The sequence below is a fragment of the Triturus cristatus genome, chromosome 6 (genome assembly GCF_964204655.1).
Source record: "Triturus cristatus chromosome 6, aTriCri1.1, whole genome shotgun sequence".
Taxonomy (NCBI): domain Eukaryota; kingdom Metazoa; phylum Chordata; class Amphibia; order Caudata; family Salamandridae; genus Triturus; species Triturus cristatus.
Genome location: NC_140589.1, coordinates 373,589,164 through 373,602,947, shown reverse-complemented (window position 1 = coordinate 373,602,947; position 13,784 = coordinate 373,589,164).

Sequence of the window (13,784 nt, the reverse complement as noted above, 5' to 3'; positions counted from 1 at the left end):
CACTCAGCATCTTGGTATACATTGACTGGATTACTGTGCTTGACACTTAGGCGGATGGCAGCGCTTTTAGGTTTTGGGATTTTTCGGGCACAGGACTTCGTTTAGGGGCCGATTCTGATCCGGGTCGGAAGGGCACCGGACGCGATCCGGCCGGATAAACTACGAGCCGTACGCGTGTTTTCCGCCTGACTCGTACAGCTGTACGAGCGATCAAGTACGATGCGAGCTACGACCGGGTCGTTTCCGGGTCCAAACCGCTCCGTACGTCTCGGTCGGAAGCTAACCGTAGCGTTCAATGGATGCGATTTACGACCGAGCCAATACGAAGCACGTGTCGGACAGCCTGTGCGAGCCGGAGTGTCCGGCTCGAAAAACGTCTGGGTGGTTACATTTGGGGGTCCGCGTCGGAACCCCCTGTCACCCGCAGCCCTACGACTCGGACACAGGGGGAGACCCAAGGGTCCCCCCAACACAGGCATGTACGGTGCGGATGGCACCGACGCGTACCCACTGTAGGATGCGTCCTTGCGCGAGACGTACCTATTCAGTCAATGGGAGCCCATGTACGCGTCATACGACCGGCTCCCATTGACTTCTATGGAAGTCCGACCGAACCGAGTCTGGCAGCATACGGCCGCATCTAACTCGCTCGGTCGGACTGCAGGACTCCGGCTCGGTCGGAAAACACTCCGGAGTGCTTTCCGACCCGGTCGGAAGCTAACCGTAGCGTTCAATGGATGCGATTTACGACCGAGCCAATACGAAGCACGTGTCGGACAGCCTGTGCGAGCCGGAGTGTCCGGCTCGAAAAACGTCTGGGTGGTTACATTTGGGGGTCCGCGTCGGACCCCCTGTCACCCGCAGCCCTACGACTCGGACACAGGGGGAGACCCAAGGGTCCCCCCAACACAGGCATGTACGGTGCGGATGGCACCGACGCGTACCCACTGTAGGGGGCGTCCTTGCGCGAGACGTACCTATTCAGTCAATGGGAGCCCATGTACGCGTCATACGACCGGCTCCCATTGACTTCTATGGAAGTCCGACCGAACCGAGTCTGGCAGCATACGGCCGCATCTAACTCGCTCGGTCGGACTGCAGGACTCCGGCTCGGTCGGAAAACACTCCGGAGTGCTTTCCGACCCGGATCGGAATCGGCACCTTAGTGTTTTAACTTGCGCTATCATTTTCATCTACTTGGGTTTGCACGATTCATGGTTTAGCCTTTTTTGGTTTTGTCGATTAAACACCCAGGTGGTTCTAACACAAGTACTTTTTATAATAATCATCATGTTTTGCTATGTGTATGAACATTTCAAGACACATGTTATTATATTAATCATGCTGTGATATAACCCAACTTGCATTATTGTTTTCTTGTTTAGAGTGGCCCCTGAAGAAGGGACTCCGTCCCAAAATGCATTGGGCATTATATTTCCGATTGGAATCAACAATGGAGTTATTATTGTATATATGTTTATTGAGACTTATGGTTTTAAGTCTATCCAACTAGGATTGGTGTCTGTATTAGAAGTTAGTTTAAACTCCTTTACGGTTAGAATAAAAGAACATCAAGAATGTATATTTTGTTTAATGTTGCAAGATAAATTCAAACATTAGTCCATCTGAGCCCAAGGTACCAGCAGTACTTGGCCAACATTTTCTTTTGCAATACTTGAGAATACCATATTGTCTTCAGTGATGTTCAGACATGTGTTATAATTATATTAAACTACTATATTGTTTCTTTGATAACAAATACTAGTACAATATTGCTGATAATGTTTTAAGTATGGTAGCACACACAACAGACCCACAGTTTGAATTGAAAAGCGTTTAATGGGAAATAGGAAGGATGTATAGCAAGTGATTGTATAAAATAGAAACGTAATTGCCATATATACTGATTGTTACCTAATTTATTACTCAAAATAGATTTAACACGCTATGTAAAAAATGTATGGGTTTGTGAAAATTTGGCAAATTAGACATATAAAGGCATTTCATTTTAAAAGCCCTTTTAAAGTACTCCACTAGCTGCTGAAAAATCGTAGGTTTTATGACTGTGTCCATTTGGAGTTTGGCTATTCCAGTGAACCTTGTGTAAAGCAAATAGCAGTCATTCTGTGGTTTTATTATTCATTTTTATTTTTATCGTTTTGTGAATAACAAGATACAACATTTGAATAATAAAGCTATTGTATAACTTAGTATAATCCCTCCTACATTTTCTGGGTTTAACAATCAGAACTCTTGTCATACATACTCTATATGTTTTCAAACATCACAGTGTGGCAGCCCCTTCTAAAGTCATCTCATCACCTGGATATTGTGTGTTTTTGTACCTTTAGTCCCACGCTTTTGGTTTCCTCTTCCCCCGAAGACCAGCCAAATTCTCACATCTTGCCACCTTATCACCCTGACTGGTAGCAGAAGACTAGCTATATGTTTGTAATTTTCCACTTGTAGCCCTTGTAGCGGGCCTCCAGAAGCATTGGAATGTGGGACTCTCGGAGCCGCCGGTCGCCGCGGGCTGCCAATACGTGGTTATGGCCGCGGGGACGTCCAAGGCTATTACCTGCCTCTATCGGAGGCTGTCGATGGAGCGCCTGCCGCCCTTAGACACGTTGAAGGATAAATGGGAAGGGGACCTTGGGAAGCCCATCCCCGAGTCGACATGGCCAACGCTGGTGCGGCGGGCTTGGAAGGGAACGCGTAACGCCCGGTTTCAGCTAGTTCAGTTTTTCACACTGCACAGGGCTTACCTGACGCCAGTTAAGATATTGCAATATTTTGGGGGTACGCATGCTCAGTGCCCGCGCTGTGGGGGAGAGGAGGCAGACTTCCGGCATATGTTTTGGTCCTGCGCGGCGTTGGGTGGTTACTGGGACGACGTCATCGACTGCCTGAATCACGTGACAGATCGCACAATTACTTCGGAGATGGGGGCCTGCCTGTTGCTTTGGTTCCCCCACACCCGCCAAACGAAGGTTACTAGCAAGTTCTATGACTTAGGGTTGATTATGGCTAAGAGGGAGCTAACCATGCATTGGAAGTCGAGGGCGGGGCCTAGCTTTCTGAGGTGGAGGACGGCTTTTGTGAAATGGGCAGGTGTGGAGGGCACACTTCGTTTGCAGTTAGCACATAGGAGGAACGATGAAAAGGCCTTGGCATCGGCCCGTGCATGGGAGGCATTGGTGGTTGAGCTTCAGGGGCTGGGGTCGGACAATAGAGGAGAAGGGAGCATACCTGACGGACAGGAGGAAGCGATCAGTGGGGAGTAGGAAGGGGGCCATGATGGTGGGTGGACACGCTCGACACGGCTGACCCTGGGGGAAAGCCCAAGCTGCCATGGGTGGGTCTGAGCACCTCTACACGAGTCACAGTAGGAGGGGGGGCCGCATCAGGGGGAGGACAGGAAGGCGGGGGCACACTGACATGGGTTGCGGGAGGGAGTGGGAGGGGGGAGCCCAAGCGGGAAGGGTAACTTTTCCTATGCATAAATAGTCGAACTGTTGTATGCAACACTCTCCGGTGGGGTGCTGGGGCACCTGAGGGAATTGTATTGGTTGTTGGCACGAAAATAATAAAAAAATGTTTAAACAAAAAAAGAATCAAACTTGTTCCTGTCACCACTCCGTGTTGTGTCAGCTCTGTGTTTTCTTTCATCTTCTCCATTATGACCAAAAGGATCTATGTGAACTTCAGAAGCAAAACAGCTAGAGTCTCAACAATGGCTATTTGCTATAATAAAATAAAAAAAACTCGCCAGACTTACTAATAAAATTGTGAGAGGCGTGGGAATCCGAGGTGGGATTACTAGAGGATAAGGACTAGGCAGAGGTGGTGCAGAGTCCTAGAGAGGTGGCAATACGGGTACGATTTAGGTTGGTCCAGCTGAGGATACTGCACTGGTCATATTACACCAGCACACTAATGTTTAAGATAGGGCGCATTTCCACTGAGGAATGTCAGAGGGGCTGCACTCAGAGGGGAACATTTTTCCATATCCTATGGGACTGTTCGATTATACAAGTTTACTGGAAGAAGGTGATTTGGGTAATGTCGGAAGTGCTAGAACAAGAAGTCCCCCTGGTTGCTAGGTGGCATATATTGTGTGTCTCTGGGGAACAAAACTGGCCCAAATATTCAAAAATATGGTTACAAGTGGCGGCAATGGTCGCCAAACGGAATGTGGCGGGGGCTTGGGGGGCCACTCAATCGCCTAAAGTATCTTAATGGAAAAGGGACATGAACTGGTATTGTGCGGCTGAAAGGAAAATTTATGAAAGCAGGGGATTCCCCGAGAAATGGGAGAAAATTTAGCAGCTGTGGGTAGACTATAGGGAGTACGGGGGTTACTGAATAGTTAAGTGGGGGGGTTGGCCTGGGATGTTACTGAAGCTACAGGTGGCCACTGTCGGTATCATGACTACTATAACCAGTTTTACGAGTCACAGATTGTGTAAATCATCGTTGAAACATGTACCTCAAAATATGCATATGTAACAGTTTTGAAATGCTGACACTGGTTTATTAAAAAAAAGAAGTTTAAAAAAAACAATGGCTATTTGCTTTCTTGTGAGTAAATCAAACTTGTGGATTTGAGCCCCGAAATTACTCCCCTAACTCTCTTCCTTAGTGGGACTTCTCAATGCATCACAGACAATTAGTACTGCTATGAGAGTTGAGTTTTTCTTCAAAACCTCATCTACCCACTACTTTCAATGTGTGATCTGGTAATGAGATATGTTAGTCTTGCTTGCTATAAAAATATTCACACACAAACACTGCAGCTGTCATCTTTATTAGTGCATCTGGTGATGCTAGTAACTTGCATGAGTCCACCCCATCTAGCGACTTAAGTTGCAGTCAGTGACCCGCTCATCTTTGATGCCAAAGGCCCTTCTTAAACCCTAAAGTCACAGTGTAGGAAAGTAATATCTGCTTCTTATGATTACCCCCACTTTTTGCTGATGTCACACTGTTTTTGGCCTAGTCTGACTGGGATCCTGTTATCCAGGACCCGAGTCTATCTGCTTTCCTCTGTAAATTGTTATGCATGTACTTTAGTTACACTGCAGATTGGATTCTGGGGTACCCTTATCAGTCCCTAGCATATGGTACACCATGTACCCAGGGTATAGGTACCCCAGAGGCCTCCCATTGGCTGAAGCATGTATTGTGCCACCTCTGAGAGGCCATCAAAATTGACACAACCAGCCTGCTACAGCAAACTGTGTAAGCTGGTGCTTGCACTACTTACTTAAGATATAGGTTCACTATATCTATCTAAATCACTACACTCCAAAACCTATCGGTCTCTCCTAGTGGCAGGTCTTAACAATCCTGAAGGCAGGGTGCTGGGTTTTACGTGAGAGGGTGCCCCTGAATGAGCAGAGCCCCTCTTCAGCCTTCGGAGAACATTCTCCGGAGTTGTCTGTGATGCAGCCAGACATATATGTTTAAGAGCATTATAACCTCGTGTTAAATGCTAACTTTAAAATGGCTGTTTAGAAACCTGTCGTGTTTGGTGTCAAACACCTTGGAATCATTCCTCCCCACCAGTAATTGGCGGGGGAGGTATGATTCCACCCTTCTGAAGGGACATATGTGGGTCACCGGTATACCCGGTACCAGCTTTTTCAACCCGGGCAGCACAAAATGGATGCTGCCAGCCACAGACACGATTCTGCTCTCCTGCTGCTGAGCCAAGCTTGAGCAGAGGAAGGCATGACAATAGGCATTCTGTCACAGGGAAGTGTAACCACCTCCCAGGCAGGATTTAGTGTATTGGGGCGGGGTGGGTGCACTCTTAGAGTGCCAGAAAGTCTGCACCAGGGGCGCAATTGATGGCCCCGTGCATAGTCCAGCTCAAACCAGTCCCAGGAGCCATTTGCTCCTGCTCTGGTGCGGAACTGGACAAAGGACATGGGTGTAGCCATCCCTCTGTCCTCCCCCTCCCCTAGGAGTGTCCACATAATCTTTCCAACCCATTCCCATGGGTATGAAGTGGGTTACCTGATCACAGGACTTTAGATTTTACCTGGACAAGATTCTGCTAAGAAGAAACCAAGTACTTCGACTGCCTGCATGACGCTGGATGACTGAAGAATCTCCCTTGAAGTAAAGGTGCCTGCTTTTGCATTTAGGTGCAAAGCAGTCACCTAAATGCCTCTGACCGGTTTGCTTCTCCCGAGCTCCTGAGGACTCCGAAGATTTCATCAACACAGGAGGTGGGTTCCCGAAGGTCCCTGAAGTCGATCTGCCCTCTCAGCGATCCTGAGACCAGTATCCTTCGTGAGGACCATCCAACCCAAACCCCTGTGCACCATGTACTTTTGCAAGTGCATGTGCTTAGTGACAATTCCTGAGCTTGTACTTTGGACTCTGTGCAGTCCCGACCCCGAGCAGTACTTGCACCAAAGATTTCTAGCCTCCACTCCACGAGTGTCCTGTGGGCTGGTACTTTGCAGACTTGCTTGAGGTCTCCTTGCGATCCCTGGTCCGTTGGCCTGTGGGTCCTGGCGAGGATCACCTTGTTAATTCTTGGGCTTACCTGGTTGCTCCAGACGTGCCCTGACTCTCCATTGCTTGGAGAGTCCCCTGGACCTTTGCTGGTCCACACTGTAACCTGTTTCCTCTGACCGTGTGGGTTGCAGTTGCCAAGGCTTGTGGTGCTCCAGCCGGACATCGACCCCTCAGCTTTCGACTTCCTTCGTGGGACAGCTCACCTCCGGACTTTGATCTTCCTCGACATCTCCTGGACCCCGTGGCTGCAGAGTCAAGCAACCCTTCTTCATCCCTGCAGCACTCGATGTCGGTGGGCATCCGACTACCAAGCCCCTGGTCACCTGAAGTGACCCAGACTCTGTCCCCTCTGCTTTCAGGTTCTTCTCACCTCGAATCCAGGCTTGGATTCCACCGGACACCCTTCGCCCTCCTGGCAGCAGGACTTCTTTGCAGCTCTCCATTGAAAACGACAAAGGTTTCCGAAACCACTTGACCCCTATGGACCCGGCTCCTCTCGGATAGGTAACACGGGTACTTCGGTACTCACTGGTGGGTTGGCCTTAGAACCTCCTAAGTTCCAAAGGGTTTGCTCGAAGTCCTCTTAGAAGTGTCCTTAACTTGTAATTTTCCAACTGCGACTTTCCCATAGAGTTGTACGGAGCACACGTCCGTGTTTCCTCACTGCACCCGTCCTCCGTGGGCTCCCTGTGTCACTCCTCTTGGTGGTTCCTTGTGGTCCCAGCAGTTCTATGTGCTCTAGACACTGTGGGCCCGATTCACAGAACTAACTTAAGACAAAATCCTAAACTTACTACCATTTTGGTATTCACAGAAGGCACTTACTCATTTTGGTATTCACAGAAGGCACTTACTCATTTCGGTATTCACAGAAGTTAGGAGTCCTAATGCCTTCTGTGAATACCGAAAGTCTTAAAATTAGGATTTTTCTCAGTTTAGTAGTAGTATAGTTAGGACTCCTAACTTTAGGACTCCTTAATGCCTTCTGTGAATACCGAAAGTCTTAAAATTAGGATTTTTCTCAATTTAGTAGTCCTAAATTTAGATTTAGGACTACTAAATTGAGAAAAATCCTAATTTTAAGACTTTCGGTATTCACAGAAGGCATTTAGGAGTCCTAAAGTTAGGAGTCCTAACTATACTACTACTAAACCGAGAAAATCCTAATTTTAAGACTTTCGGTATTCACAGAAGGCATTTAGGAGTCCTGAAGTTAGGACTCCTAACTTCTGTGAATACCGAAATGAGTAAGTGCCTTCTGTGAATACCAAAATGAGTAAGTGCCTTCTGTGAATCGAAAAATGGTAGTAAGTTTAGGATTTTGTCTTAAGTTAGTTCTGTGAATCGGGCCCTGTGTCTATTAAAGCTGTTGTTGTTATATCATTTTTTTAGTATATGGTTCGATGTCCCCCTGAAGCCCGCTGTGTATTTTGCTATTTACACCTGATTTAGCTTTGTGCCCTAGTCTGGTGTAGAGACTAGTAGAGAGTGTTGTATTAATAAATACATATTTTTATATAAACACTATGTGGTTCTCATTTCATTTAATCATTTAGGAGGTGATATTCTGGCACAGCAAGCTACTTTACATTCCTTCAAGATTAAGCCTGAAGGCTGCTCTCCATAGCTACCAGTAGGATAGCTTTCAATAAGGTTATCTTTGACCTCAGACATCATAAGGGTCGTTTGGCCTGGTACAAGATGCCCACTTTAACTAGTGGACAGTATATACCAACCCACCTTCTCACATTGGTGTGCAGCGGTTGGGATTAAAGCTTGCTATTGTTTTACCAGATAAATCTCACTGAATGATTAACTGAAAACCACTAAAGTATTAGGTACATATAATACAATCAGGATTAGAATAAGTAAGTTCTACTGAATGTGGAGTTGGGCAAGCCAAGGGTCTAGCACACCCTTTTTCCAACTCAAGAGAGTTTAGTCGCCACTAGGTTAGGTAGGTGCCTACACCACATATGTCTTCTAGAGGAGAAGCCAGTGTCTCTCTCCCAACTAGATAAAATGGCATCTCTTTTCCAGAATTGAGAGCCATGTGTGCATCTAGGAAGTTGAGGGCAGGGAGAACAGCAAACACCCAACGTCTCCTTGAGGGTTTGCTTCTAGATGACCTTAGAAAAGATCCTAGGGTCTGATGAGGTAGACAGAGTGGGTGGGGCAGGGAATGAGGAAAGACCAGAAAGTGAAAACTTTTTTGACCTAGAATCAAACCCTGACCAGGAAAATCAAAATGATTCTATCCTTCAGGTGTGGGAGAAGGTCCCAGTGGCCCTCTCTTTACCCCACCAGGAAGAGTACTGAGTTTACCTAGAAGATCTAGAGCTCCCTCTGTGGAGTCTAGTCAGTCAGGTACTTCTGTAGGGACTTCCATATCAAACAAGAGGGATTCCACTTATGATAAGCAGTGCCAATTTATGGAGCTTGAGAGAGTCAAGCTCAGGCTCAAGAAAGAGCAATTGGCCCTAGACGGGGAATCCTTAGAGCTCCAAAGAGCTACAAGAAGATTGGGACTAGAGTCCCATGGTGGCAGCAACATTGTCCCAGAGAGTATTCTTATGATCATAGGAACCTGAACAAGATAGTCCCTCCCTATAAAAGTGGGGATGACATCCACAAATGGATAACTGAACTCGAGAGGGCCTGTAAAGTACAGAGGGTCCCTCAGGAGCAGTGGACAGCTATCTCGTGACTCTCCTTTGCTGACAAAGGTAGAGATAACCTCCTCACTGTTAAAGAATTAATAAGTCTTGAAGAGTGCTCTCGTTGATGGGTTTGGCTTAACTATTGAACAGTATAGGATTAAGTTCAGAGACACCCAGAAGGTACAGACTCAGGATTGGGTTGACTTTGTAGATTGTGCTACTAAGGCTCTGGAAGGCTGGTTATTTGGCAGTAAAGTGTGTGATTTTAAAGGATTGTACAATTTAATTATGAGGGAGCAGATCCTTAATAATTGCCAACATCAGTTGTTGCATCAGTATTTGGTTGATTCTGATCTGACCTCTCCCCAAGAATTGGGAAAGAAGGCAGACAGATGGGTCGGAACCAGGCTGAAGCAGAAAACTCAGAATCAAGGTGGTGACCAAAAGAAGCAAGGTGCTAAAACCTCAGATAAGGGTGGGGAGAAGGGTAAAGACCAGAAGTCTTCACAAGGGCCCCAAAAACCTGCATCTGGGGAGGAGTCACAATCCAACAAGGGAAAAGGCAAAAAGAAACCTTGGTGTCATATCTGTAGAGAGAAGACACATTGGTCAAAAGATGCCAGTTGTCCAAGAGGAATCTACTCCAGCCACCACTGCCCCTAAGGCAACTGTTTCCCCAGCTCAGTTCCAAGTGGTGGTATACAGAACAAGGGAATAGTAGGGTTAACCTTGGGATCTGAGATGGATTCTGGCCTAGTCAGAATTCGAACTCAGGCTTCTCTAGTCTGTGATGGAGGCATGGATCTTGCCTCCTTATTTGTCAGTCCCAGGAATCTGGGCAAATACAGACAACAGCCTTTGATCTGATCAATGGTAAGGAGCCCATGGCATACAGGGACACAGGTGCAAGTGTCACAATGGTGACACAAGATCTTGTGGACCCTGAACAGATCATACCTGGTGAGATGTACCAAGTGACCAATGCAAGCAATGTCAGGACAGACCATTCCTTGGCAGTTGTGAAATTCACCTGGGGAGGGGTAACTGGCCCTGAGAAAGTTGTGGTTACTCAGACCTCCCTGTTGAATGCTTATTGGTAAATGATTTGGAAACTTCAGCTTGGGCTGAAGTGGAACTTAGGACACATGCAGAAATGCTGGACATCCCTGCAGATGTGTTTGCCATGACTAGGTCACAGGCAAAAATGTCTTCCACTGAACAGGCCCTGGATCGTTAAAAGGTGGACCAGGTTCCTTCCAAGAGAAGGAGCAGAAGGGGTAAGGCAGTGTCTTCCCCCCGCCTCAGAGTGAAGATCAGTCTCTTGAGGGAGAGGATCTCAGTCCCTGTGAAGGAACTGTCTCAGAGGAACTTGAACCTGATCAGGTTGAGTTCTTGGGGACAGTGGACCCGTCCAGGGCAGATCTGAGCCAGGAGCAGCTGAGCTGCCTGTTAGATCTGGCACCTTGGCGTGAGCCTCCCTTCCACTTTTTTTCGTTGTGCCTCATGTTTTTGCTGGTGTTAGCTGCTCAGAGCACTCTGCCACTGCCATCCATTGCCACAGTGCAAGTGCTCCCTATTGTAAATTGCTATATTGATTGGATTCCATGTTTAGCTTATTTGGTTTACTGTCAGTCCCTAGTACAGTGCACCAGGAGTGCCCAGGGCTTGTAAATACAAATGCTGCAGGTGGGCTTGCAGCAATAGTTGTGCCACCCACAGAAGCGCCCTGGTAAAATGTGTCTAAGGTCTGCCATTGCAGAACCTGCGTGCAGTCTGGTACTGTCATGCTGACTGGGCAAGTGCACCCACTTGCCAGTCCCTAAACCTTCCCTTTACTTCATGTGAATCACCCCTATGGTAGGCCCAAGGGCAGGGTACATTGTAAGCATAAGGTAGGACAAGCCCTGATGTGTGTGGCATGTCCTAATAGTGAATTACAGCCATTTTAGTTTTTCACTATTGCAAGGCTACCTGTTCCCATAGGCCAGAATGGGCTGATTAGAATTGTTACATTCTATGATCCTAACAGACCCAGGGAACATGGTAGAAATTCGAGTTTAGTATGCCTGAACTCAGAATATTAAAATACATCTTTTAATAAAGTTTATTTTAATATTCTGTGTTTGCAAATAGCACTTTTAGAAAGCTGGTATTTGCTTGCCTAACCATTTCAGCCCGCCTCTGCTATGATGTGTAGTTGCTGTCTGGTTCCTGTGAGTGACAGGGCTGGCGGATTCCAGAGGGCAGGGCTAGGTAGCCTGGTGGTGAATAGAGAGATTTACATCCAGATGGGTGGGAGGAGTGCACCTGGACTCTGAATAGGGCTGTGCTCTGCCACCACAATGCTGGCTCCACCCCCTGTGGAGCGTCTGATGTCTCTGCCCTGCACCCTGAATGGAAAGTCAGAGACATGTCAACAAAGTGCTCAGGAACTGGTTCTGGCTGGGCAAAGGCCCCTCTACCCCAGAGGAACAAAGGAATTAGGGGTATAAGTATTGGGACCCTGCTCCCAAGAAATTAGATCCTGCATGAACCAAGAAGAACCTCTGCCCGACGAGAAGGAACTGGAGAAGCTGCAAGGAGGAGTACTGTCCCTGACCTGGGGGACTGGCCTGCAGTGGTTGCCTTGCTGCGAGAGGAGATGAAAAGACTAAAGGAACTTTTATCAACTTGTGCTTTCAACAATCTCCAAGGGCTTGTGGGTGAGCTTGCCCCCTGAACAAAGTCCCAGGAATATTGGACTCCTACTGCCTCAGACAGAGCCGCTGGACATTGCCAAGATTTGCCCTACCGCTTGAGCCGCGATCCGAGTGCGACTCGTATCCCCATGTCCGCTTTGAAGTCTGTGCCCGGCTGCCCCGCCCCGTGTGACTCCGCTCCAAATTCGAGCCGTAGCTCGCACCGTCCAAGAAGGGCCGCCTGCACCCTGTTTCACCCTCCTCCCTTTGAGCCGCACTGACTCGCCGCACTCCTGCGGCTGGACTCAGGGATCGGAGCGCCCCGCAAGGCTGAACACGGCCCGTACTCTCGCAGCGTACCGGCCGCCTCGCACTGCGCTAGTGAGATCCCCCGGCAGCCTCGCACTCGAAGAGTTCTGCCCGGACGTTCGCCACGTACCGGCCACCTTGTGCCGCGCTGCTTCGCATCGAACCGGCATCCTCGCTCTGAGGCACGACGTGCATCCCGCCTCGCACAGTGAATGCCGGAAAACCAGCATCGTCCACCTCGCTCCTCCAAGCCCCCGCTCTACGCCTCTCACAAAGACACCTACAGCCAGCCGGGGTCCGCACCACAGAGGAGCCGCCAACGTCCCTGGTTTGCCTTCACTCCTGCCAGCGCCTAGTCCGCGTCGGACGCATTAATAGGTACTGTACGATTCGCACCGAGACTGTGTGCGCACCGGACCGGAGAGTCCGCAATGTTTAGTTAACTCTTTTTGTATACGATCTTCCCCAAAAGAGCCGCACAGTCAGCGCGAAGTGCATGGAACATAAAGACACGCATTTTTAAAGAACTCTTAAGTCCTAAACAGTATTGTGGCCTATTTGTACGTTGTTGGGTCTTGTGCGAAGCCTTTATATAAATAAATACTTATTTTTATACAAACCCTGGTGTGGTGTCCATGTGTGGTGTTGTCACTGAGTTGCTGTATGTATTTACAAATGCTTAACCTATAACGCCTCTGAAAATAAGTCTTGTCTGCTCGCGCCAAGCTACCTAGAGGGTGAGCAGGGGTTATTTTTTTAAGAGGGTAATCCCCTTATCCTGACTAGAGGAGAGGGTCCCTGCTTGTCACAAGTACTTACCTGTGCCAACCAGAGACCCCCAATTCTAACACTGCCCCTCTCTTGAACCCCTCAGACAGCAAGCTGCTGCTGAGGCTACTGGGAGTGCCAGTAGATTCCGCAGGATCTACTAGGAGAAGGGACTTCTGTATTCAGAGGGTAGAGACCACAAACCTGGTGCTACCAGGAGGCTGGTTATACCTCTGAAGTTTAGAGGCTTCCTATTACCACTGGCACATGATATCCCATTAGCAGGACACTTAGGCCAAAGTAAGACCTGGGACAGGCTTGTCCCTCATTTTCACTGGCCTCACATGTCAGAAGACGCAAAGGAGTTTTGTCGCTCCTGTATCACTTGCCAAGCCAGTGGTAAGGCAGGTGGTACTACAAAGGCCCCCCTGATACCACTACCTGTGGTGGGGTTTCCCTTTGAGAGGGTAGGGATTGACACTGTTGGTCCAATGGATCCTCCAACTTCATCTGGGCACAGAGTCATACTAGTGGTGGTGGACCATGCCACTAGGTATACAGAGGCAATTCCCCTTAGGACTACCACTGCTCCTGCTGTGCCTAGAGCTCTCCTGTGAGTATTTTCCAGAGTGGGTTTCCCTAAGTAGGTAGTATCAGACAGAGGTGCAAATGTTATGTCTGGTTATCTGACTGCGCTGTGGAAGGAGTGTGGAGTGAATTCTAAATCCACCACATCCTATCACCCACAATGCAATGGGTTAGTTGAGAGATTAAAAAAAAACCTCAAGGGCATGATAAAAGGTCTCCCTGAAAAGCTTAGGCGCAGGTGGGACATCCT